This window comes from Acanthochromis polyacanthus, chromosome 5 (assembly GCF_021347895.1).
Source record: "Acanthochromis polyacanthus isolate Apoly-LR-REF ecotype Palm Island chromosome 5, KAUST_Apoly_ChrSc, whole genome shotgun sequence".
NCBI lineage: Eukaryota > Metazoa > Chordata > Actinopteri > Pomacentridae > Acanthochromis > Acanthochromis polyacanthus.
The window spans coordinates 8270109-8296754 of record NC_067117.1 but is presented as its reverse complement, the minus strand read 5'-3'; the positions used below and the strand labels follow the sequence as shown (position 1 = coordinate 8296754).

Genomic DNA, 26646 nt, shown 5'->3' with positions numbered 1-26646 from the left:
TAACCATCACAACTGATCGCCTAACCCTAATCCTTACCCTAACCCTAACCAAACCTCAATTCATACCTGTTCTCTAAAAACAAGTCTTCACCCTCAAACATGGCTGTTTCAAAGTGAGGACAGGCCAAAATGTCCTCACTTTGTAAAAATGTCCTCACTTTGATAGTTAAATGCAGAAAATGGTTCTCACAATGTAGCAAGTACAAGAACACACACACACACACACACACACACACACACACACACACACACACACACACACACACACACACACACACACACACACACACACACACACACAAGGATTTTTCAAGCAGTTCTTGCAGGAGCTTCCCCACACTATATAAAAAAACTACACTTTTTAAAATGTATGTGTGAAAATTTAAGATAAGACAAGATCTACTTTGTTCATCCCAGAGGAAACTATTTTGCTTGACTACAACAAACAATAAACAAAGGTTAGTGGAATCTACACAATTACACAGAGGCACAGAGGTTAGTTGTAAAATAGAAATAAAGAATACAAAGTACAAAATGTAAATTTGTAAACATGTTTGTGTGAAGTGTCACAGTGTGTCAAATGTCTTAAGTGTGAAAAGTGTCCAGACAAATAAGAATTAAAATAAATAAGAAAAATAAAATACCACAAGACCAAGGTGTAAACTGTATACGAATACTAAAAACTAGAATTTACTGTTATCTTACAGATTTTCTCTGTTTTGTTCAACTACAGGTAACCTAGTAAAATCACAGAAGAATTATTTAGGAATGTATTTTTCCTAAATGTTAATGGGAGAATAAACTGGCCAAAACTGCAAATAGCGTCCACATCAAAAATCTGTATTATTTTTAAATGATAATTAATTTGGTTACATTTGACCGTAAAATGACACAATTTTCTTGCTGTATTTAAATCAGCAACAACATTGTTCGCGTTAGATATTTGAGAGAAACATTATGAATGTTAAGAACTGAAGGATGGTAAATCCAGCTGTTATTTTACATAGATCCTATCTAGAGAAATCACAGGGAAAAAAGTATTTATTGATATGCTGACTGTCAAAAACAAAACAAAACTGTAAATTAACCACATCAAGAATGAGATATTCTAGGAGTAGTTCATCATTGTGATGATAAAATTACACTGTTTTTTTTACTGTTTCTAAAATCTGATCAAATACATACACTATTATTGTTATTATTATTATAACAGACGTTGCTTTATTCACAGATTTCCAATATTACAGTATTCCACCATTTTTTTAATACATATTTTTTTCTGACACTCTTGCTGCAAAATATTCACCTTTTTTTCTCTAAAGACTTTTGTTTTTACAGTGCAGAGTTTTCGTCCCTTATTGGCTTTTCTTCTTTCATATTTGAAAACCACAGCTGTATCTCCAAAAGTCAGAAGATTCAAACCAGCAGCTCATGTTTTAAAGTCACTACATGTACATTTTGCAGAGCAGTGACCAAACTGGATTTTTTTCCCCCATTTTCAAACTTGATCAAAAGGCAACGTAATAGCAGTTGTAGATGCTCAAATAACTTTCACACCTTGCTTCAATCAAAAGTCCACTTTCATCTGCTCCTTCCATCCCACATGACATCAAAGTTTAGATGTAAAATGGCAAATGATACCAAATTAATAAATATGGAATCAGTTACACGACACCAGACTGAACTCAACTATGATGTTTTTTTCCCCCAAATTAAATAGTAATAGTTGTCTTATGTAACTATTTAATTGCTGTGAGTCAAATTTTCCTTGTTCAAATTTAGAATACATCTTGATCTTATCTGGAGTAATTAAAACAGGTTCACAAAAACTAAACAAAAACTCATCACACAAACTCCATAAAAACCTGAGCTTTTAGATTCGATGTAGGGGAGTACACTTTTACCACCGTGTCCTGTAGCGAGGGGGGAAAAAAGGAGCTAGAGTGATTCAGTTGAGATGGAAAAAATCTGGCGGCAGTAATGTTGCTGTGCAGCGGGTGACTCAAAGTCTGTGTGTGGTATTCAAGCCCTCCTCTCTGTTTTATAATGAGGGAACGGGGGGAAATCGGAAGGGATGGAACGACAGGGACGGAGAGGTAGAGAAAATGAGAGTGACAAAAAGAAACAACAGAAGAAAACCAAGTTGATGGAAGAAGAGGAACTGAAAAAGAAAGAGAGGGAGAAAGAGAGCGAGCAGCGTTGAGCGGCACTATGCTTGAGCAGTCCTTTTGACGGACAAAAGAAGGACCACAGACCTATTGTTGAAATCCCATTCCTCACTGTATTGTCCGACCTTATCAATGGAGGGTCACCGGCGACAATGGTGAACGTTCCCATAAGTTCTCATTTGTTATGTGTCACAGAATTAGCTCAAAATGTCATTCCTATAAAACTTTTTACTCGTCAAGACAATGCATCTGATATCATTGAGGAAGTAGGTTGAGCATTATTAATAATGCAAAATCATTTAGTGCTCAGTCCCAGCTTTGGCAAACATTTTTAGTGTGTAGGAGATAAACATTTAATTTAAAAAAAATGCATCGTTTTCATTTAACGGAATGAAATTTGTCAGTTTATCTGCATATTACCCCAACAGGTAAATTAAATACATGAATTATACTTCACTTGGCTTTTTAGAAAAAGAACCAGAATAATGAAATGGACATTTTATAAAGGGAGTACAATCTGGGAAGACATTCTTGCAGTGAGTTAGAGGAGAAGATTGACACCACTTTATGGCAGAGTCTCAGTTCAGGAGCTGAATCCTTCCAAAGACGCAAAGGTCAAACGGACTGCGGTTAATTTAGAGGATATGGCGTATGAAGGACTTCCAATTTGCATCAGCAGCTGCTCCCGCCCTTATCCTTGTGCCTCGCAGCATCTCTCCTGTCACCTAGCAACCCTGACAACCAAAGCTGAGAGTCAGAACAAAAGTGGAGACTTCAGTCATTTGTCAAGATGGATCCAGAATTTTTTTAATTTATTTTTTGTTGTCGTTTTATGATATACTGAAGGAAGTGAGATGGCCGCATACTTAGATTTAAAAGTATAATTTTCCTCCATATGCATGCAATAAATCTTGGGATAGATAGAGTTCAGAAAAATAGAACGGATTTCTAGACTTTGAAATAGGCAACCTTCAATGCACCATTGGAACAAGCAGCGTTAGAAGAATGTAGCTCCTGAATTATGACAGTTTACGCGTGGCTCTAAAATATCAAGCCACAGTCAGCAGCCTGTTAGCTTAGCTTAGCATGCTAACTGAAAACAGGGAAACAGTTAGCCAGGCACCATCTAAAGAAAGCAAAATATATATCCCAGCACCCCGGAATTTCTAGAGTTTAAACATGATCTTTATTTAATTCGGAGGTACAAAAAAGTAGCATTTTTTGAGAATTGCTTGTCAGACTATTTCTTGGCTGTGTGCTCTTGCTTCCTGCAGTCTTTGCTATTTAAGGCTTCTGATGGAAAGTTAGTCAGTCCCCTTTTAAATCTACAATTTAATATTTTTCAAAATAACATTTTAATCAGTGAGCTTTAGAGCTACTGGGGTTTTAACCTCAGGATAAAGCAGAGCAAGCGGTTTGCTAAGCTAAGTTCACTGGTCGCTGCCTGAACTACTGCATGTACTTGATAAATATGAAAACTATATCAAGCTCAGCCTCTAACTCAAGAACACAGCTGAGAACTTCCTCCAAAATGTCAAAGGATTCCAGAACTCACATTGGAAATCATGTTAAATGTGTCAAAGTAACTTAAACTAAATTGAGAATTGAATAATAAAGTGGTAAACATGATGAAACCAAACTACAAAACGGTAAAAACACAACTGTAATAACCACCAAATTTTGTGGATTTGATCCAAACTGCCAGAAACAGAAACTCTCTACGTAAAAATCTGTTTTATATGCGATGCAGTTAATAATAAAATAACACTACGGCTTGAATAGTAAAGAATGTAATCAAAACCTATGTGTAAAATTCCTTGTTTATGTTTTTATATTACTGTTGAATCTGTCCACCTGTGCAATTGACCAAAAAAAAACACCTCCTCTTGGGTCACCAGACGTTTCTTATTCATTATAAGCTATAAAGGATTACAAAGAGAAGGCTTCTAGCCCTTCATCTGCCTCTTCATTCCCTTACTCCCTCTCTCCCTCCAGCTCTTCATGGAGAACAGAAAGGGGAATCATTCAGTGGCTGAAAAGGTTAAAGTCTAGCAGTAGGCTGGAGTTCCTGCGTCTGCCAGGGGCACCTGAAGAGGGGCAAACATTTACTGGCAAAGAAAAGAGGGGGAGAAAAAAAAATCAACAGCCTGCCCGAGAGCTGCAGGGTCCACGGTGAGTGGTAATGTAGGGCCCTTGGAGAGTTTGTCTTGTAATTGAGTCAATTGTTGACCCCCTGTTCAGGCTGCCTCTGCAAATCTTGGGAGGAAAAGCCTGCCGAATAATTAATGTCCTCTCTCCTTCTCTCCCTCTTGCTCTTCATCTATCCATCTCCTACTCCTCTTCACTTTCCCCCTCGGCTTCCCTCGCTTTCCGTTGTCTCAGAGGATAATTGTGCTGCGAGTAAAAGGCAGTCATTTAGGGAGGGGGGGACTGTTCAGGGATCTGCTGAGGCTTACAATCTTCTTTTCACCCCAAATCTTTCTTACCCCCAACACTCACTCTCTCTCCTCTCCTGCATTCTCTCCCTTTTTCATTCCTCCTTTTGTTTGCACCGTGGGATGAATTTTAATCACTCCGCTCTCCACCTCCAATCTCAGTCCCCCCTCATTTTTTTCCCTCTCTTTCCCCAGTCTGGCGACTCCCTGCTTCCAACTTATATATCCAGCACTGTAGCACCTTCTCTCCTCAGCACTCCTCCACTGATCGTCCCCTCGAAAGTGAAAACAAGAACGCAGACGTGGTCCTTTGATGACAACAAGAAGGGAGTACTCGTCGCTGCAGGTTTAGCACAGGCCAAATGTCTTCAACAGATGAGAACTGGGAGACAGAAGGGGGGAAAGGAGGCAGGGATGACAAAAAGAGTGGGGGGTTGAGAGGGAGGTGTGCTGGGCGAGCGGGACAGAGGGAGGAGGATCACATTCTGTTTGTGAAGAGCGATCATTTTTAAATGCCTCCTTCATTTGAGGACACTTTGTTTGCACAAGGGCTCTAGGGTTGTGCTCCTATTGTGGCGGCTTATCCCGAGGGACAGTGGAGGCCAGGGACACTGTTGTTATTCACATTTCACTCATTTACTAATTAGCAGTTGCTCTTAACAGGAAGAGTGCATGCCTTTAAAAGTAGTAAAAGCACATTAGAATAAGAGCTGCATGTGCAATATCTACCAAAATTAGTAAATCAAGATCAAGTTCACAGCAGTCAACGTTTGCTAAGCTTCCCGAGAAGCCAAACGGTAACACTTACATCTCTCTCTTTCTCTCACTTTATTTTACAAGTTCTACTTCACTTCCTTCCTCGGCTTACACATTTGTCCCGGTCTCACTGGCCCGTACCAGCTGCACACATTTACAAGATGACATGAGAAGGTCAGACACCTCCTTGAGTCTTTATGGTTGATGTTTGGATGTCATCTGTGCCTCTCATAGCTAACAAGTTTATTAACACACAGACAGCGTGAACTCTTGATCCCTGTGGCAACATTATGACTACATGTTTGCAGAAGTCAGGCGTAAATGAGTACATTTACAATTTAGAGGTGCTTGTGCTTTGTAAAAGTATGCAAAACAGCTACGGTATCTCCCATTACTTCAGTTCTGACTTTTAGCGATTTATCTGACGGATGTAGTTACGATTTCAAAAAACACATGATGATCTAAATTGATTTTCAGTTGTCCTGTCAAAGCTTATTTATTAACTAAAGTGGCATTACTGAATCCATAAAGAATCAGCTTTCATTTATTTATTCTTTTATTATTCTATAATTCAAAATACAAAAAAAGCATATGTAAAAGTCCATAACAGGGGTGGTTGTTTAAGATGCCATCCTGTTTAATCCTATGCATCTAAAAGCAGTAAGTCTCACTACTCTGTGATGGTAAAGGTTCAACTGCAGAAGACATTTTATTTGGAGCTTGAAGCATTGCCTAAAAATGTCAGAATGGATGAATGAAAGAATGGTTTATTTCAGTTACAATCTACAGTACAAGAATTGAATTTTATTGTGCATTTATCTGACAAAGAATTAATATACAGGCTTACAAGAAATATTTTTTCTCACAAAAAAGAAAAAATTAACAAGCTGTGTAACTGAATAAGGAATAGGCTGAAGTGGACGGTTATTTTTGCCTATCCTGTACAATTGGGATGTAGTATTGGGGTAATTTTTAGTCCTTTAAGCCCAAGTGAAGCTTCAGTATGTTCTGTGATATGGTACCGAGCCCAATTACATAAAGTGTTGTGTAAATTTTGTATAACGTGATTCCCTTTACCATACTGAATACAGATTTTTTTGTTTATAATAGATGACTTCCACCTTCAGTCTTGGATTTCAATAAGTTTTTTAACCGTTGTACTGCTTGTGTGTTTATATAGATATCAGCATCTAGTCACCGTCATCATTTACTTCTCTTTCATCTGTCGTTCCACATGAAGAGTCAGATCCTCACTGCCGTTCTCGGACTCTCTCTTTCCTTCCCTCTGCACTATCCCTGGTCCTCCTTGTGGACTGTTTGTTAGGAAATCCTGAACAAACCGCGGCTGTTTGTCCTCTCTTTGTCAATGACGGGTTTTTATAGACTTCTACTATTGACAATCGTGTGACTCCTGTTGGCCTCACACAAGCTGGATAACACTGTGCAAATAGGTGTATGTACACACACATTCACAGTCTGTCCGAAACACGCTCACGACCTGTGTCCGAATCACCCAGAGCGCACTGAGGGGAGATGAGGGAAAATAAAGAGAAGAATTTATGTTATAGCAATGCAAATGGCCAGAAAAGCTACAATAATATTGTGTGGAATTATCCTCCAGGCTTTAAATCAAGTAGTGTAAGAGTGGGATTTAACAGATGCCTTAAAGCGATCTAAATGACACACAGCATGTCAATAATGATGCATATTAAGAGTGACCAACATGCAACAGCTTCTCCTCCTTTAGTAAGTCTTTCAGCAGGGTTTTAGCTGCAGGGATTTGCTCATTTTCAATGTAATGAGGTTGGGTGCTGATGTGGGTTGACGAGGCCTGAATAGCGTTGACATCATCATGTGCACAAGGACTTCATGCTGAAACAGGTGCTGCAGCATAATTGAAAGCACATCATTGCCTAAAATATCATTGCATGCAGTGGAATTAAGATTTTTAGAATTAAAAGGCTGATTTTTAGTTGATTCTAATGTTTTCCAGGCTAAATATCCAAATTAAATATCCTAAAATCGTTTTTTAAGCATTTACAGTAATATATGAGAGTTGCACACAAGATTAGACAGTATTTTGGAGAGGAAAAGGAGATAAAAACAACGGCTAAGCAGTTTTTAAAAAGTTTATTTAAATTCTTGGAAATAGTGTAAAGAGTTTGGTGAGTGATGGGTGATAATCTTCTGCAAAAATGCTGGTTCATCTCAGTGGAAAATACTAAGCACTGCCCACACAGTGTGTCCATAGCCTTGACTATGGGGCTTCTAAATTACATGCATACAGTAGCAGTTGACACTACGATGAAATGCAACCATGCCGGCCTGTCATCATCGCCATTCCCTGCTATTACTCTGAGTCCAGTTAACTCAAACAGGAGGGAGAAGGACTCTCCAGATTCTTTGGCCGTGACTCAGAGCAAGCAAGAAAAAGCTGCAAAAGGGAGGTAGAGAGACAGCGGGTGTAAGCGAGTGAGAGAAAGCGAGAGAGCGAGAAAGAGGTTGACAAAAACACACACAGGGAGCAGAGCAGAGCTGCTGTGTCAATGGAGGAGATCATGGATGCCAGTAGGGGGCTCAGCCTTCAGCACAATAGACCCCCAACCGAGCCAAGACCCTTAATACCCATACTCCCATTTCACACACCTTTTCAAAGCACCCATCCAGCCCACGTCCATCTCCCCCCACCCCTGCCTCCACACTCCGGCCGTGCCCTGTGATTGCAGCCCGGCGACAATAGCGTGAAAGTCTCAGTGGTGCAACTAGGGGCCATCCGGGGACTCACACAGGGGCCATCGGGACACCTTGCCTTTGTGTATTGTAAAACAATGGCGACATCTCAGGAGCAGCAGTAAAAGCTTCCTCTGTCCTGGCAGGGAGCTGTTAAGAATGACAGTGGCATCAAGTGTCAGTGATAAATGGATCATTAACATCTGATCTAAGGTGAAGTGTGGAGCTGATAATGAGGGGCTGCGTCAAAATCACAGTTACCGGTGTGAGCCTGTTGTGCCGCCACAGAAATGATTGCGGCTGACGCAAAATTGCATGATGACAGCTGGTGTTGGGTATATCAAAGGATTTTCCTGCAGTAAGTGGAGGTTAATCTTTAAAATTTAAACGAAAACTGTACAAAATGCTATGGCTATTTGCTTGGGATTCCACTGACACTAAAACATGAAACAAGGGATAAATGAGTTGCTCTCGTTCTTGTTACTACAATACTCAAAATTGGCAGCAGACAAGGATCTTTAAGACTTTTGAGTGTGATCTGGTCGGTGCAATGAGAGAGACATGCAAATATTAGTCTTATGCAAAAAGAAAACATCTTGAAAAAACTAATAGTTGGGCGCGGGGAGGAAAAATATACCTCAACATCCTGGGCAGTTCCAAGGGAATTCTGGCTCAGACCCAAACACTGGAAACAGGGTGAAGAAGGCCAGGCTTTGTGGAGTAACGTGGTAGGGAGCATAGAGGGGCGTTCGGTAACTAAGACAGAATTTACATTGGCAAATGGGCCCGTTTGCAAAAAGGATCATCTCTCTAATGTTACATTTTTCACACACCTTTAATAAATGAATATTTGTGTGTGCAAGCAAACATAATTTGTCTGCAAGTCAGACTTTAATTTACTAAAACTAAGCCTGCATCAAGAGATTTTTGTATGAGCCTTTTCTGCTGCTGAGAGAGCTCATTGCATCAATAGCCTGAAGGCATTATCGGGCTGACAAACTAGCCTTTAGTCATGACCTAGCTTAGCTCCACTAGCCTCTCAACTCGGCTACTGGCCTCCACTCAAGCAGACCCCCTCCTCCATTTACAAGGCCCTTCAGTAGTCGGCTGGTTGCTAGACAATGCGCTTGGTTATGTGGGTTATGTAAAGACCCTCCTGCACACAAAAGCCAATGTGGGCGCCTGTTATGTGCAGCTCTTCAGAGCCCCGGGTCAGTTAGCAGAAGAGCTCTGGCGCTAACACTCCAAGTTAAAAACGTTTGCTCTTCACTGTGTTTACTGAGAGGAGAGGAGAGGAGAGGAGAGGAGAGGAGAGGAGAGGAGAGGAGAGGAGAGGAGAGGAGAGGAGAGGAGGAATGGATCTATAAATTATCATCTATTTGTTGGTTTCACTTCCCCTCAATTTCCAAACCCCACTTGGCTGAGGTTAAAACAACTCTCTTGTTGACTTGTGGGCATCTTAGAGGTTGCATTAGGAAAGGTCAACATGTACACATACGTGTGTTTATGCATGTGTGTGTGTGTGTGTGTGTGTATACATACTGTGAGATATTCATACTGCATGTATCTCATCTTCTTACATATCTCACAACAGTGGTAGCCCAGATTCCTAAGAATTACTACAAATTCGGAAGTCAAATCCTTTGCACGGCCCATCTCAGTGATGTATGTCATTGTCACCTGTTTCTATATAACCATTCAGTTACTTTTATATAAAAGTGAAAACAGATAGGTCAGACATGGTAATACTTCCTTAAGACTTCAGTCATGTCACCAGTAAGAGGCTGTAGCAGCATAAAGTAAAATCAGCCACAGACCAGCACTTCTACCTTATACGACACCTGTATGGATGAAATTATGAATATAGCAAAATCCTTCACACACAGCATGTGTGGTCAGGAATTAAATGTAAAGAATGAACAAAAAAAGAAAACAAAAACAGCAACAAAAAAAAATAATATTTTTGGCTTGTGCACTGTGGGATTTTATAAAATTTGCAGAAGAATCAATCATGTGTAAAAGAAGCTATAGGGAACACAATATTGCAGGAACACATAGAGAACAAAAAAAAAAACTCACTGCCTTTACAGAAAGGAGGGCTGATCAAAAAGTCTGACTACTATGAGTCAGCCAGTTATCTGCAAACCTGCTGAACTGTAATTTAGTGATGCTACTGAACCAGCCATGTGGTTAGATTAGCGCAAACTGTGTGTGTTGTGTTGCCATGGAAATCTACATGCATTTAGTTGGTGATGCAGAAATGTGTTTTTTTATGTTTGGTCCTAATTTGCTACCAAATTTGATTACACTACTGGTGCTGCAGCTAGTAGAATATCATTTTAAAAAAAGATGGTATTTACTGGTATTTAGCAGAGAGTATTCAATCTATCACATTAGAAATAACCAGTAGGATACAGTGAGTGGCAAAATAAATATACTAACTTGCATGACTAACAGTTTTTTGCATCAATGCTTTTTACCAGAATAAACTTTGATATTCCTCAATGCTTGCCAAAAAATCATCAAATGACACCTTAAATGCACCATTCTATGGGTTCGACTGTGAGCCTGGGGAAAATGACCTGATTACCACAGAAAGTTGTCTTTAGGTTTGAGTTTTAGGTTTTGTTTAGCCAGCTATCCCAAAGAAAGCTTGAATATGTCGAACGTGCTTTAGAGTAAACCCGTTCAGGGCATGTTCGTCATTTTCTTCAACTTTTATATGATTGTACACCGTGAATTAGTCCCCCAGGGTTGGGTGTCAAAGGCAGAGTTGTGCTGTAATGTCCTAAAGCGTCAGAGTGGCAACATTCATCTCAAAGAGCTGAACTGCAACGTGATAGCATATGAATGCTCCAACAGTTTTTGGCTACAATGATGCAATCACTGCTCCCCACTCACCCTACTTATTAGATCTGTCACTTCTTCTTCTTCCCCAAATTACAATTAGGTTTAAAGGGCCACCACTTTGACACAATTTTTGTAATTCAGCGCTTTTCTAAGATGACTTAGCACAATGACATAGTGGAATTTCCAGGAAGTTTTAAAAGTGTTAGCTGGGAGCAGTACATCACTGCACAAGGAGACTACTTCAACAGAGAGGACGACCTAATCGAAATCCGCTACGGTTTTTGCTGTATGTCGGCATGATCCGACCAACCCTCACAGCCAAATAGATGTCACGCATTACATGATGGACGTTTCTCCTCCATTTGTTTGCTTGCACTTTCTCTTATTTCAATGCAAAACCCTGCTTTGGTTCAGTCCATGTTGTTCGCACTTAGCTTAAAGTTTTCATTTCATACAAATAAGCATGAATGGCTTACAGGGCTGGTTTTACATTTGAGGTGGCTGTCAAAGTGTGTACTTGTGTTTTTTGCATTTACATGTGAGTGGTTGGATTTTCTTCATTTTAGATCAATCAGAGGAGGGAAACACAACCCATGTCTGTGCGCAAAGGTGACAACAGACAGCCGGAGCCCTCCAGGCAGTGACGTGGTGGTAAGCCACACGCCTCAGACACACCACCAGCCCGCTCTGATGGCCCACCAGCAGGGGAAGAAGGACCGAGGTAAAGCATGCCGCTGTGTGTGTGCAGGTTCAACTTAAAGACATGCAGTTTTTGCTTACGCAGAAACACACACATATCCAGTGAATGTTTGCACACCGCAGAGTGTCTCCTAACGCACTGCCAGAGAATGATCAGACAGGATGTGGAACCACATAAACATGGCAAAACCCTGACTATGTGAAATACAAAACACAGAATTAGTTTTAAAAATCGAGTGTTTAAAATATGATTTGAAACTTGTTTTTGAGAAGAACAGAGAACAAGAATGTAATGTACCTCTCATGGACTGTAATTTCACAATCCCTTTCCTCAAGATGGAGTTCAGTGTAGCTGAAACTATTATTATTTTTTAAATTATTACTTGTTTTATGCAGTTTTAAAAGTTAAACAGTTGCAGCAATTTTGAGTTGTAGTGTTTTTGGTCCTATATGATACTACGTAAATCAACAATCGGATGGGTTGGGAGTGTTGAAAAGGCAAAACAAGCGAATTAAAGTCATGATAATGATGACAAAATTGCAGTTTTGCATATTTTTTCTCATGATGAAAATTTACTTTATTTAAGTTGGTGCCAAATTGTGCAACGTTTCTTCGATTCTAATTACAAACACTGATATCTCTAAGATCTTCTTCTCTCTTTCTCCCAGTTAGGAGAGTTAGCAGTCGTACACTAATGGAAAAAAAACCTCGTGCAAATGTCATGTGCACACGCTGTTTATTTTCCATTGAAACAGGAGACAGTAAATGTTTTACAGTCTTTCAAATTTTAGACACTTTTCCGCTGCCGTCCCACCAATAAAGCTCACAAAGACAAAGTGTGTTTAGGCAACCTGAGATGAACCTGCACTGCCGTGAACTCCTTCTAATTGAATTTTTCATCATGTCCTAGACAGTCGCCTCCACCCACAGAGAGAAAACACCCATATCTCTGAACATCTAAACACACACACTTGCACAACGAGACGGCCGGAGACCCATATAGGAACACTTCCATACACGCACTCACTCTGACACCCCATCGCCCTCACACAAACTCAGTCTGACAAGCCGGAGCATGTGTGACAGAGCTCGTTGGTTGGAAACAGACATCCCTCTGCCCCGAGGCTCGGCTCTATCCCACAGGAAGCTGGAGTGTGAGCCGGGACACACAAGACGAGGGAGGGAGCAGCCACAAGGATTCAGCTCACCATTAACTGGAACATATTTTGTTTGTAATTACAGCGTTAGAGCATTGATTTGTTGGAGCAATTCCAGTTAGTTAAAGTTAAAAATACCTAAATTTTGATTAAAGAAACAGATGTGCATGAAATGAGAGAGAAGAGCGTGCGACGTTAAGGGCAAAGATAACTGATTTATGACAACAAGTGTTTGCCTTTTGCTCTAAAGTCTGAGTGCTGCATCCTTTTGAAACACAGAGAGGAATAGACTTTGTTTAAATCGACGTATTCTACTCGTTTTTAGGGAAAAGTTACGATTTCTCAGATTCACCCTCCTTTTTTTTAAAAATCTGAAACTATAATTTCCAAAATAATGGAATGCAGTGATTATTCCCAGCCAGAGAACTCCAGTTGCCCAATATTCACTCTTGAAGCCAAGTGATGTAACTCCTCTATTAAGGATCTATCCAAGGAGAACGTCTTGGAGAACATTCACACAAATCAAGACATGTGACTTCCAGTATTGGGGGCTGATTACATAAAGATTCAAGTTTCTCCCACAGCTGCTATTTAAAGTTGCTGATCACTACCAGTAACCCCGTGATTATTTTATTGCATTCTTCAGATATACATGTTTTTATACTGTATACTGAAGTCCGTTGACCAATAAAAGATCCACAGCAACTCATTTAAAAGCCAAAGCAGCACATGACAAAGCATCTAAGTAGTAGTTTTGCACACTTCAGATACTTTTTTGGATTTCTGGACTAGCTTGGTGTTGTCCCAATTCATCATACTTCATTTAACAACTGATATTAGGACACAGGTTATCAAGCAAGAGAATGGAATTTCCATATCCCTTGCCAATTTCACACTACATAAAACACACTAAAATACAATATTGTTGTGTAACTGACATTTAAGAGAGAGCTTGCCAAGTTTCTGACTCTACTCCACTGTTTTTTTTTAAATAAAATATTGCATACAAGGCTTGAAGCACAGCAAAGTTGGCACCAATCAAATCGTAGTATGAGACAAAATTGGACCTAAAAGTTCAGCTAATCACCAACAACTTCCTCTCTTTGCACAACATCCACATCTGGGACCCTTCGCCCACTGTACGCCCAAGCATGTGCGCACAACGCTCAACATTCAGACAGACGCACTGACACGCACTGAACGCACAAGTGCTCACCACATTTCTGCTCCACAGCTGCACGAGAAGACAAGAGTCGATAAATAACCCCTTTGAATGGGATCCTGTGGGTTTCGGCGCTTGAAACTTTGAACATCCAGCGATTGTTCTCTACAGCATAACAAATTTCCGTTCATATCCCAAATGAAGTGCTGCTCTCACCGCACTGAGAACACAAAGACTGCATGTATCTGTCAGTCTGTCAGCTGACCGCAGCTTTTAATGGACTACAGGTGTCAGCTAATAAGGGCCAATAAATGTGCCATAGCAGAGCAACTGCCTGTCCCATCCAGAATAGAAATAACGGGAACAAATCGGTGGACAAGAGGTTTAACTGCTGGGGAAATAATCAGCAGTTGGGAAAGTCCAACAATTTGCTGCAGAGTCATCAGATTAGGAGAAACTGAGGCGAGACTGTATGCTTTTGTGTTGCTGGGGAGATATTCTTTATCTGATTAGAGAATAAAAGGATTATAGGATCACACAGATTGTAAACTACCGTGTCTTATTGTTTTAACACTACAAATAGTATTACATCAAACTGAACATCTAAACCAACAGCTTACCTAAGAAATGACCAAAATACTGTCACCTGACCTAACCTGCTGCAAGGAAAACAAAATGTGACGCAAAAATGATCACACAGGTGCAGAAAAACCATTCATATTCCAACAAACAGATCCCACTTGAATGCCACGATTGATCTGTATTAGCAGGTGAAACTGTGCTCTCCATTTTCACTGCTTTACCGCAAGTTCAGTCACTTCAGCGAAAAACATTAAACAAACAACAGACATCCCCAACTGTCAGAGACGAGAGACAGACTGATATACAGTCCGCGTTTCACAACCTTTCTGACCTGTTGCCCTCGTTTTTTTTGAATAACGGTTTGGGTCTCAAACAGGTGACTTTACAACTGGTCATCCCACCTGCTCTCAGTCTTAGAATATAAAAGTACAACAGTCCAGTTTGTGTGGTGTGTAAAGAACTTTGTATACGGTGAACAAATATGTTAGGGCTGCAACTAATGATTGTTTTCATTATTGGTTAATCTACTGATCATTTTCTTAATTAATTAGTAATTTTTCTGGTTTTAAAAAAAGGCAAAATATGGTGAAAAGTGGTTTCCAAAGCCCAACGTGACATTGTTAGTTGTGTCCATAAGCCAAAGGGGTAAAGAAACCAGATAATATTCAGATTTAACAAGCTGAAGCATACATCTGAACCAATTATTTAAGTATCAAAATAGTTGGCAGTTAATTTAAAACTTGGAAACTCATTGATTAATTAGTGCAACGCTAAAGTATGTTCACCCTGGCCGTGTTTTTCATCCGTTCTACGCCACTTTTCAGGGTCTGGAGGGGGAGCAGTAGCATTTCCCAGCATGCACTGTGTGAAAAGAAGGGAACCTCCCTGCACAGGTCGCCAGTCTATCGCGGCATGAACACACAGTGTTGTACATTTGGTGTGAAAAGAAAAGTGAGCGTGGATCCCTGTTGTCCCTCTGTGTATTCAGCTGAGTCTGGTCCCATAAGCCCGACATAAATGCCCAGCATGGTACCGCGATCCTCCCCGCAGCCCAAAGACCAAGCAACTCAGTCCCACAGCCTCTTCCTTTCACTGTATGCTGCCCTCTCGCCGTCCCTCCCCGACACCCACAGAAAGACAGTGTCTCTCCCCCACCAGCCGCTCTTCCGTCGTCTCACGCTCTCCTCAAACTTCTGCTAGCAGGTGCATTACTGTGCGAGCTCCTCACCCACAGGCTAACCCCGCTCTGCAACCCCACTGGCATAAAGACAGTGAAAAGACAGTGATGAGGACAAGAAGAGCATCAGGACACAGAAGTACAGGAGGAGGAGGAGGAGGAGGAGGAGGAGGAGAGGACAACAGCTCCGGACCTGAAAAAACAACAGCTGCGACAGCCGCATTGTCATTCCAACATTTGTTTCACGCTGAGTGCAGCAGCAGGTCAGTTCACGGCATGGGAACCGCAGGACTAACACCATTTTGAATCCTCACATGCACCATTCTGCATCCTCGACTCAAATGATGAATCAAATATTATTCAGGGGGTTCTGAATTTTGTAGATTATTGGTATTTTATTGACCATAAGTTATGATACATTGAACATTTGGAAGGTTTGGTCCATTGGTTGAACTAAATCAAATGTTAAAAGATGCTAGAATCGATTATGAAAAATGATAATTGCTATTCTTTTTTTACTCTTTTATTGTATTTTTTCCTATTTTCTAGCATTTTTAAACGCAAAACAACTAACTGACAGACTGATTAATCCAGAAAATAACTGGATTAGAGACTGTTGTTTCAAATTTATGTGTTACTGTTTACTGTCATGCACTAAAACATCAAGTCAGTTTCCTCATTTGTGAAAGCCTAATTGACTAGAAATCACAATCAGAAATAGATTTCTTGTTAGTTATTGCTGTAGGACAGGATCTATTTGAATCCAACGTGAGCAAGGAAGAGTAACATCGACTTGTCGGTTTTTCAGCATACATGTGACCATATGACTATTATCAAATGTGAACTCCTCCTTCGACATATTGAATTCTGAAAGATGGACATTTGGAAATCTAGTATTAAGGGAAAAAAGATCCTTTTTAAATTATTCCTCACACCCTCTACTCTCATGTTGAAGCTCTGTGGTAAACTTTTATTCCACCCTGACAGCAGCTCTCCTCAGGAGCACTGACTTGGTGTGAAACCCACCAAAGCATCACACCTGCGTCCATCCAGTCACGACACGTATTCATCAGCCATTCCTCTAGCAGGTCCTCTCCAGGAGCAATGACCTGCAGGGAGCTTTGTGTGTGGCCAACAACAATGGCTACTGATGCTGAGGAAACAACAAACTCTACTGTAGATTGTAACTGTCGAACTAACAGCTGTGTTGCTCCTGATTTCCTTTGAAATTCTATTCTAACAAATAAGACGGAAATTTCCGCAAGCCTCATGGAAAAAACGCAGACACTCCACTCAACAAAACGCTGGAAATCCAGTATACTATGTGGCTTTTCAACCTTGGGCTGCTTTTATACATGGGAGGCCATGTTTTGTGTTTCACCACACTCACTATAATCATGTGTGTCTTAGAGTCCTTATTTACTGGCTCTCTTCTTGTTAGTTATTGGCTACCAGGAAATGAAGGCCCTCCTCATGTAATTAATGGGCACAATTATGTAATTGAGGAGTGGTCTGCAGTTTGCAGCAAACGGCACCAGATGGCCCGCGGGCCTGGCGCTCCAAGGAATTTCGCCGTTCTGATCACTTACAGTGGGGTCAGCGCCCGTACCAAGGCCTAGCTCGCCCCCACACAGTTACTCAGACCCTCTTTTCTTTCTCTTGTAAATAAAGACTTAATGGTTTACAAGCCTTCCAATAACCATAATACCTTCAGAGCGAATTAGCTCGCAAAGCAGCCAGACACACAGGCTGGAATGAACCAAGAGTGCAGGGCAGAAGAAACACACCCACACACATTTCTTTTCTTTTCAATCAAGGAATTTTTGTGTTTGATCTTCGAGGATAATGTGTGTTTGATTTTTTTTTTTATCAGAATGTGCATTTTTTGGTTTTAAAGCCTTTGAGAAGATTTTAAAGAAGTGATCCTATTTCATACAAAAGCTTTTTTTTGTTTCGAACCTGTATCTGTCTCCTATTGTTGGCAGCGGCCATCGTGAAGATGCACGTCTGTGTGTGTCTGTGTGTCAGCACATTGTCGTGGTGAACCAGCCAGCCAACCAACCTCTATATTTAAGATTACTGCTGTGCTGCGAGCTGATTTACATGCTGCTGATGTCATCCCCTCGCTGTGTATTCAGTCCTGCGCCGTTACTGAGGCAGGAAAAAAAACCCCGTTTTCAAAAGTTACACAAACTCAGCACTAAACAGGCCTTTCAGTGTAAAAGTAGGACACAACGTGAGGAAGAACTTCAATTGATGCTGAATTAGTTTGTTGTTTTGTTTTTTTACTACTTCTTAGTGTATGTATAATTTGAATCAGCTTTACTATGAGCAGCTCATATCCTCCCTGAATCACAACTGTGAAAAAGGCTTTCTTGATAGCTGGTTGTTGAGTGAGTTACTCTCCCTCATCTTAAACATCAGGGAATCTATTTGTAGGCTAGATGTGGGCCCGGATCTTTCTCATGCTGAGCAAAACAAACAGTCACTGCTGGCACGAAATACAGAGGACACAGAATTATGCCTTATCTGATCCAAGTTCTCGGGCTGAGATGTGAATTGTTTCTGTCATTTCTCGAGTGCGAGCTCCTTCAGTTTAAGCAAAGAATGTCTTTTTATCATGATGTAAACATGTGATTTTTGAAAACTACAAAATACAATAATAATTTCTCACTTAGGAAAACTTCTCTCAACAGTTATGCTGCGGCTTCCAGTGACTATTCCAGCGTTAAAGACATTGTTAAAGCTAGAAATGCCATCAAACACACGGGGGAAAAAAGCCCTGGTTGCTCAATAAGCGTTAGAAAAGTCAAGTCAGTGTAGTTCAGTCAGTTAGGGCAGGGCCAGGCAGTCAGTCAGCCAGTCAGGACGGTTGAGTTGTAAATGTGTTCCAGCAGGAAAAGCTTCAGAGCAAGGCGAGCAGTCTGGAGTCGGCAACTTTCCCCTGCTCCAGCTAGCGCACCGCCCTCCCTGCAGCCCACCCAAGAAGCAGCCCATGGGCATAAATTTGAGAGCCTGACTCGCTGCGGATTTAAAACAATCTGCATCTCTCTCTCTTTCTCCCTCTCTCTCTCTCACTCCTCCACATTCACTACGAAACGTTTTACTCGTTCACCCTTTACTCTCGTTCGCTCTTCTTTGCTTTCCAACAAATTCCACTGTTAATGAAAATGGAAAGTTCCCTCTCAGCGTGTGCCAATAATATTATTTTTCTTAAAGCTTAATTAAGTTAGAAAATATGTACCAAATGCACAGGAACTGTATTATTCCACGTTACTACAGAGTTCACTTAAAGGATTCTTCTTCTTTGTCTCTACTGTTGCGGAGAACAGCAAGGGCTTTGTTGAAATTAAGTTAATTACATCTTACAAAACATTATCTTTCTATAGTTTGTTGTTTCCTGAAGGGAATTATTTTCTCAATAACAACTCTGACACAAAGTAGACTGCTAGTTTCCATTTATGTTTTATGGCTGTGGACCACAGAGAACATGGCTGTAAACAATATTTGATGCTATAGAAGAAAACATGCAGTCAGTTTAGGCTATCGCAAAACAAGCACACCGCATCATTTTTGGTAATCATGCGCTGCCGTGCCATTTAGCCTGATTGGGTTCGGTTTGGTTGCAGATGCTTGTCTTTGATGGAGCATTCATCATCCAGTTTCTGCTACAAAAACAATCAACAGATGTTAGTTATAAGTTTAAAAGAAGGTGCAGAGTTTTTTTCTGAATCATCTGCGAGAGTCCGACAAAGTTCTCTGCAGTCTAAATGTCTCGTCAGATGTGTTGTAGTAAATATGAGGCTGTTTGACGGAAGGCAGAGTTACCTTTGACCCACAGCAGATTCATGTCAGTGTATCGGTCACAGCTCGGCCTGCATTTGGCTTGCAGTGGCACTAAGTCATGTGTGTGCCACCGTTCCGCATCCATGAATGTGGACGGACTTCCTGTTATGGCATCTGATCTGGTTAACGTGGCATCAGCAAGCCACTGTAGCTTCTCACAACTGTCATTTACTTACAGAACGGGGAAACAGGAATAGAAAAAGACGCAAGAGGCTGAGCAGCAGAGACAGAGCAATGGGAGAAAGAATGAGGCGAGGGAGGAGGATTTATTTATACAGAACTGGAACATTTGGAGGAGAGGTAGCAAAAAAGAGAGAAAAACACACAGACAAAGAGAAAGAATCTTCATCTTTCTATGTGGGTCTGAAAAGACTGACCACACTACTCCCCTCTCATAAACATGCAGTTTAAAGCAACGACGCCAATGCGGTTTAAGCCGTCCATTGTTTAAAATTTTGCTTTGAGGCTCTATAAACCTGGAACACATTGAAATTTTCTTCATTTAATACAAAAATACAAACAAGAGGGTGAATTTACGTACATTCTTTTTCAAAAATTTTACTTTGTGCGCATATTTTAAGCAGAATTTCTTTTGGCGAGAATGCACTGTTGCACTTTTTCTCACACAAACCCTCCTCGACACTGATGTTCGTAAGGCTGTGACACTTTTCAGTAACAGCTGAAAAGTGTAACTAACCTCAAATATCAAAAGATGAGATGAGATAATTGGGCAAATATTTCATGAGTTAATTTCACTAAAACATGAGACTTGACTCCAGTTCACAACATATTTGTTCTTCAGTTTTAACACTGATGGAAAAATGGTTAAAACATGTTCTTCAAACTTAAAACTAAAATGAATGCTTTAGTAAATCCATTCTTAAGATGAGATATTGTACTCACGAGTGCCAAATAATAACATACCGACTAAAAAATCTAGTAGCTGTCAGTGTCCATGTGCCTCTACATCTCACAGCACGTCTAAACATATGAAACGTGCTGCATACCACTGCGTGATTAATCACAAATCTATTTCTGCTGCTTTATGGAGGAATACCTACATACTTGCTGCATATGCATTAAGCAGAGTGTGTGGTATGTGGTACTGCAAGTTGCCCCAGAACATACGCCAAGCCAAGAATCTTAGAACATTATCTCATCTCAGATAACAGAGTTGTTGTCCAGAAAGACTCATCAGAAACACACGCAACACGAATATGCCTCTGCACTTTCTCTCAACTCGTCTTCTCTCGCTCTGTCTCCCTCTGTCTCTCACTTTGTGGAAGTCGGAAATAATCATTCCAGCAGTAAAATGTAATAGCTTCTCACATAAAACTGCGCTGGAAATTTTGTTACTTACATATGAAGTGCTAAGACGGAGTGATCCGACCTGTCTACGGACTGAACTTAAAATGAGAGATTGCAGTTCTGTTGGTGACAGAATAAAGAGAGGGAAGGAAGAGAGTTTTGCACAGATGTTTTTTTTTTTGCTCCTTTTGAAGAACTCAAAGACCTTCAAAGATGCACACTAACTCTCAGGACGACCCTGGCCTGCCGTCTGACAGCACAGGGGAGCACAGGTCTGACAGTCATGTTCTAATTGGCCGACGTCAGAGAGACGCATGTAGTGAGGAGGGCGACCGTCAGACGCTGCGTAGTAATTACGCTGATCATGGCAGCACCCGAATGCATCGTGGCTATGGCAACCTGGTGAAATAATAAACACAACCTCCTCTTCACTTTCTGCCTGCCAATAGGACAGCATGACATGAGTCATCAGCGGCTGAGAACACACACATTGAAACACACAAGGTCAAAGACACTTACACGTACATGCACCTAATCTTTCAAAAACATAAATCCAAATACTGGGAACAAACTTGAATGCACATTTGTAAACAAAAAAATTCATCCAGTTATCATCACCAGTGCCCAGTTTAAAAAGGAGTTCAACCAACTTTTATTGACCTGATCAGACGACTCGTGCTGAGAAATTACAAGATCAGGTTTTCCCTGCCTCCCCCACAGACGCCACTACTGTTTTGCTTTTGTGATCCACAGCCGACCACCATCCCTCAAAGAAACCCCAACCACAGGCCCATTGTTACAAACCGAGCTAGTGTAGCCGTGGGAAATGAGTGACTATCAGGGTGAGTTGTTTGTGCATACAAAAGCCATTCACAGTCTCACCTGGATCCTATTAGCAGTAGTTTGATTTCTAATATCAACCACATGAGATGATAGTTAACAGTCGCTGTATCTAACTGCTTGTGCACACACACACACTTGCAGAAATGCTTAAAAAAAAAACACCACCCAAATTCAAAGAGGAGGGACGGATGAAGGGGAAGGCACCAGCTTCAGCATTTACTGTCAGCAGCGGGCTCAAATCTATATCACATGCGTACACATATTCCCCGAGGCTCTCACCAAAACACTGCATTTGCTGTAAACCAGAAAAACATCACTCCTATTGGTGCCTGCTGCGCCCCAACAGCGACTGCAGCTTTCTCGTCTCGTAAACAGCAATATTTCCACATTAGAACCAGTCTTGATTTTGATTTAATGAGGGAACAGCTGATGAGCCTCTTGACACAACAACATTACAACTAATTGAAACACATGTACGTCTAAAATTAGATTAGAGCTGCCACTAGCAGCTACTTTCATCACTGATTAAGGAGTAAACTTATGAAATCAGTTATGGAATCACCACAGAGTCGACACTATAGCTTACATTTCCCATCATTGGTCGGCTAAAGTAATTATACTCGTCCTAGCCAACCTTCTGTCTCATATTTCTAATGCTTTGAACTGACTGTCTATGTAAAACTTTTTTTTTTTTAAATCTCCACTGCTGCAATTTGTCCGATACGCCTTGTAACGGGTGGGAAAGCTCCAAGTGACCATGAACAATGATTTTCGGAATATTTCCCATGACTGCAACATTTCCCCTTTCTATTATGTGTGCCCTTTGGCTAATGCGATTCAAGCTTTCTAAGTGTCTAATGCCTTTGCCCTCTGGTGTCAGCCCACTACTTAGTAACAACCCCCCCTTCTCATTCCTCTGCCTCATTTCAGTGTTATTTGATGTATTCAGTGTCTTATTTCTAGGAAGAGAGGATCACAGTGATGTGGCTCTATGCAACAGTTGTCCGACGGCGACGGCAGATTTTCGAGTTGCATAATTGAGGCTTCTTGTTGTGATATTCAGATGACTCCGAGGGGACGAGGTTTGGCCTAATAATGACCAAAACAGCCACCAAAAGTCTCTTCACGCTCAGTGTCAATAAATGACGACACACAAAGTGAATAAAGAATCAAAAACAAAAGCAACTCAGTCTAATGAACCAAAATAACCTCTAAATACCAGACCCTATCATCGGAGATCTAAGGGAGGGGACCATCTCCTCATAATCCAACAAGAAAAAGGGAGGAAAGTAGAATATGAGAAAAGAGTAGCAGGGGATAAGGACAGAAAAAAAGGAGCGTGCCTTTGCTCATGTGTCCTTTGGCGCATCCCAGGCCTGTCTGCTCGGCTTCTGTCTGCAGCCAAAGCTGATGGGCTGTGCGCTGTGAGCCTACATGGTTTTAGCCGGGGCCGCCACAGACAGACAGCTGCTATTAAACCCTGATTGTTTCAGGTTCACAGGGTGTGAAAGGGTCTGATTGAGGGGCTGTGATCCCAGTGAGGGTGGTCTTTCTCCCCCTCTCTCTCCCTCAACCTTACCTCCCTCCCTCTCTCTCTCTCTCTCTCTCTCCCTGGAAGGTGGGAGGAGGGTGTCGGGGAGGAGGAGGATTGTGTGTGTGTGTGTGGTGGGGGGGTTGCAGGCATCACGTGACGCATGTTTCTTGCTGAGCGGACTAAAATGGAATCTGGACAAAAACACACCACTTGTTGCTGCCTGCCTCTGGTTACGTGCGAGTCACATGACCGGCGGCCCATGGCGCCAACAGAAATTTGATGTTGTTTACATCTTTAATGAAACGGAGAGCGATAAAGAGTCCGTGCTGAGATATGTCCTCATCCAGACTCTGACCTTGATGAAAAACTCTTGTTGCTTAAATGACTTCTGCTTCACATGTGGCTTAATGGACATTAGGAAACACACAATTCCCATTCAAATAATCCAGCTTTCTTCCCATTCCCCTGAATCCAATTGTATTCGGGCTGACACAGACTTATCACTGCTCAGATATGCTCTGATAAAGCAGGTCAGCCCTCACCTGTGGCGGGCTGCAGGAGGACAGTTGCTTCCTGTATGGTTTATTTGTTTAGCGGCATTCCCATTAAGGAGTCTTTTGGTCTTAACACACTTGATAAAAACCAGAGAGGGTGAGGAAGCTCCCCTGCAGAGCTTTTCACACGTGGCCAAAGGACAAGTGCACTTTCCTCCCCTCAGACTCTCCCCCTCATCTCAACTTTGAGAAGGGTCCGAGCTGCATGTCCGCTGTGGATTACATTCAAAAAGCTGCACCCATGCTCCAAAGAAACGTAATCGAGAACAATGCAAACTAACTATTTTCACCAAAAACCCCACAAAATAACTTTTTTTGTCTTTTATCCTGTGTTATATAGCAGCTTGTGTACAATCCTTTCACTCCTAACCTCCCCAAATCCTATAAATTGTCTCCCCCTAGCATGCCACTGAAGTCTACATCCTCTCTCTATGTGTGTGTGTGTGTGTGTGTGTGTGTGTGTGTGTGTCTGTGCAAATACTGTTAGGCAAGGTTGTGAGTTTGTGTGCTTAGCACTTCTCACTGTCACTTTTGAATAAATAAGTGTTTGGCTCCTCTATTGAGTCCAGTGTTGACGCTCTTCAGTCCAGGGCCACTACATGAAGACCAGCAGCCTAATCTTCCCACATTAGCTGCTACAGTCAATTCTGGCACTGATAATTAGACGACAATCCATAATCTATCTCAGATTAGATTTAGATAATGGCAGGATTCAATGCATGCTTTTGTTTCCAATCAAAAGAAAGAGTCAAAAAGCTACAGAATTATATAGAAAAGCACGTCAGGAAATCAATAAGTGACTGGAGCAGTTATCAATCAGGCCACTTGCATGAGCTGTGTGTGCCTTAAAGCCTCACACAGGGCTCAGTGATGGTGTTGTTCTGTGGGTGCCCTGGCAGTAACTCGCATTTGGAAAAGATATTGGCACCTCAAGTATTTCAGGTTACAAGAAACAGCTGTTCTCGGGTGGCCCTGCTACCCTCCTCAGTGCCGGATGAGCGTAAACCGTGCAGGCAGTCAGAGCCCTAAAAGCAGCTCTTCCAGGACACATGGACACACACAGGCAGGAAAAAGTCACATTTTCTCAAGTCTGAACTCTGTCAGAGCTCAGTTTGTGTCGGCAGACTCTCCCCATCTCCACAAATGACTGAATAAAAGGGCAGAACAAACGGCAAATTACGCAGGAGAGGAACCCAGTGAATGGATCCACGAAGCCGGCGTTTGATCGGTTCTTACAAATATTATGCAACCGGGTTAGTGAAATTTGGAGTGAGTACAGAAATTGGAAAGTAGCTCAATTAATTAACTCCCAGCGAGGAAAAGTCACGCACCTTCAACAGAACAGATTCGGCCGAAACAGAAGTTAGTACACAACCAGAAAATCTCATGTTTACAGTTTTTTTAATCACTTCCAAAAACACAACAGTAATTAAAGTGCTGCGTAAATAAGCGGCAACATTCAAATTATTTATCACTAATCGGTTGTGATTTCAAGCGCGTAAGTGAACCATCAGCACGGCTTACCTCAGGTTAACGCAGGAATCTTCAGCATGAAACTTTCTGACTCGGTTCCCAGAGTCCTTGGAAGAGCTCAGAGGGTCCAAGGACTGTGGAAGTCTGCGTCTCCAGTAAAGCCTCCTTTTCTCTTTCTTCTCTCTTACTTTCTGCTTTAAGCGCGCTCGGATGAAGATGACTTGAGTTGTTCACAGAAACCGACGCATTGTCCCTTTTCCTTCAGGAGCACGTTTCCATACTTCTCTTTTTTTTCAGAGTCGCTTTGCGCAAACGGGGACAAAATTGAACCCCATGTTCGGCTATGGAGTCCCGCAAAGCGCCCTGGAGCTGGTTGCACAGCCAATGCGGGAATGCGCACCCCCTTCTCCCCCTCTCTCCCTCCTCCCTCCCTTTCTCCACAGTCTGTGGACCACCCCGAAACAGGAAGTTCACTTTTTGTTTTTCTTAAAAAAAAGGGACCACGCTGCCTCAGTTTTCCCCTCGAAGTTAACATGCACCCCACAAAGTCCAACCGAGCCGAGAGTTTTGCAACTCCTCGCTCTTGTTTTGCGCGCTGTAAGTAAATGCCATAAAGCATTTCTAGCAATATAGTTAGTTATAAAAAGACATTACAGCATGCACATGTTTATAAAATACTTGCATGGACATGGCTGAGTCTATATAAAGTGCACTCCGATCTAGTAATTGGGATAATCTATCTATAAATGTTTGTGTTTACTTTAATGGTGTAACTTCATAGCAGCTCCTCGGACAGCGTGTGTGGCTGGCTACGTGTGGGGATGCTGCAGATTGCTGCGCCTTGCCAGGAAAATCCTCCACAAAACCTGGACTGGACTATCAGTGTGCAGCTCAGGACCAGGACCAGTGCTGAAGGTCCGCAATTCTGTTATTACAAACATATAGGAAACAAAACTGATCATATCAGAAAGAATTACACGTAAAACGTGCAACTAGAAATCTGAAGCTTTTCTATTTTTTTTAAATTCTTGCACTGCTATATCTTTGTACTTTTTAAACCTATTTTTTCAAGCCACTTCATATTGCATTGTCTTACAGTGTGTCAGTACTTTTTCATCCTGATTTCTCATCCCTGCACATATTGTAAATATTATTATTAATATTACTACTATTTTTATTATTATTTTATTTCTATTACTATATTTATTGCTACGTAAGCTGCTGTAACAATGTGAATTTCCCCTGGTGTGGGTAGAAATATAGGACTTACAGTCGAGGTCAAAAGTTTACATACACTTGTAAAGAACATAATGTCATGGCTCTCTTGAGTTTCCAGTTATTTCTACAACTCTGATTTTACTCTGATAGAGT

At 41.4% G+C, this 26646-nt stretch overlaps 1 protein-coding gene across 2 annotated transcripts in view; it reads right to left on the bottom strand.

Moving 5' to 3' along the window:
• gli1 (GLI family zinc finger 1) overlaps positions 1–25682 on the bottom strand; it is a 56552-nt gene extending 30870 nt beyond the window's left edge. For both annotated transcript variants that reach the window (XM_022205230.2, XM_051948594.1), the window contains exon 1: positions 25327–25682. The gene's annotated coding sequence lies outside the window, so the exon portion shown is untranslated. The remainder of the gene's footprint in view (positions 1–25326) is intronic.
• Between the last annotated feature and the right edge of the window lie 964 nt (positions 25683–26646).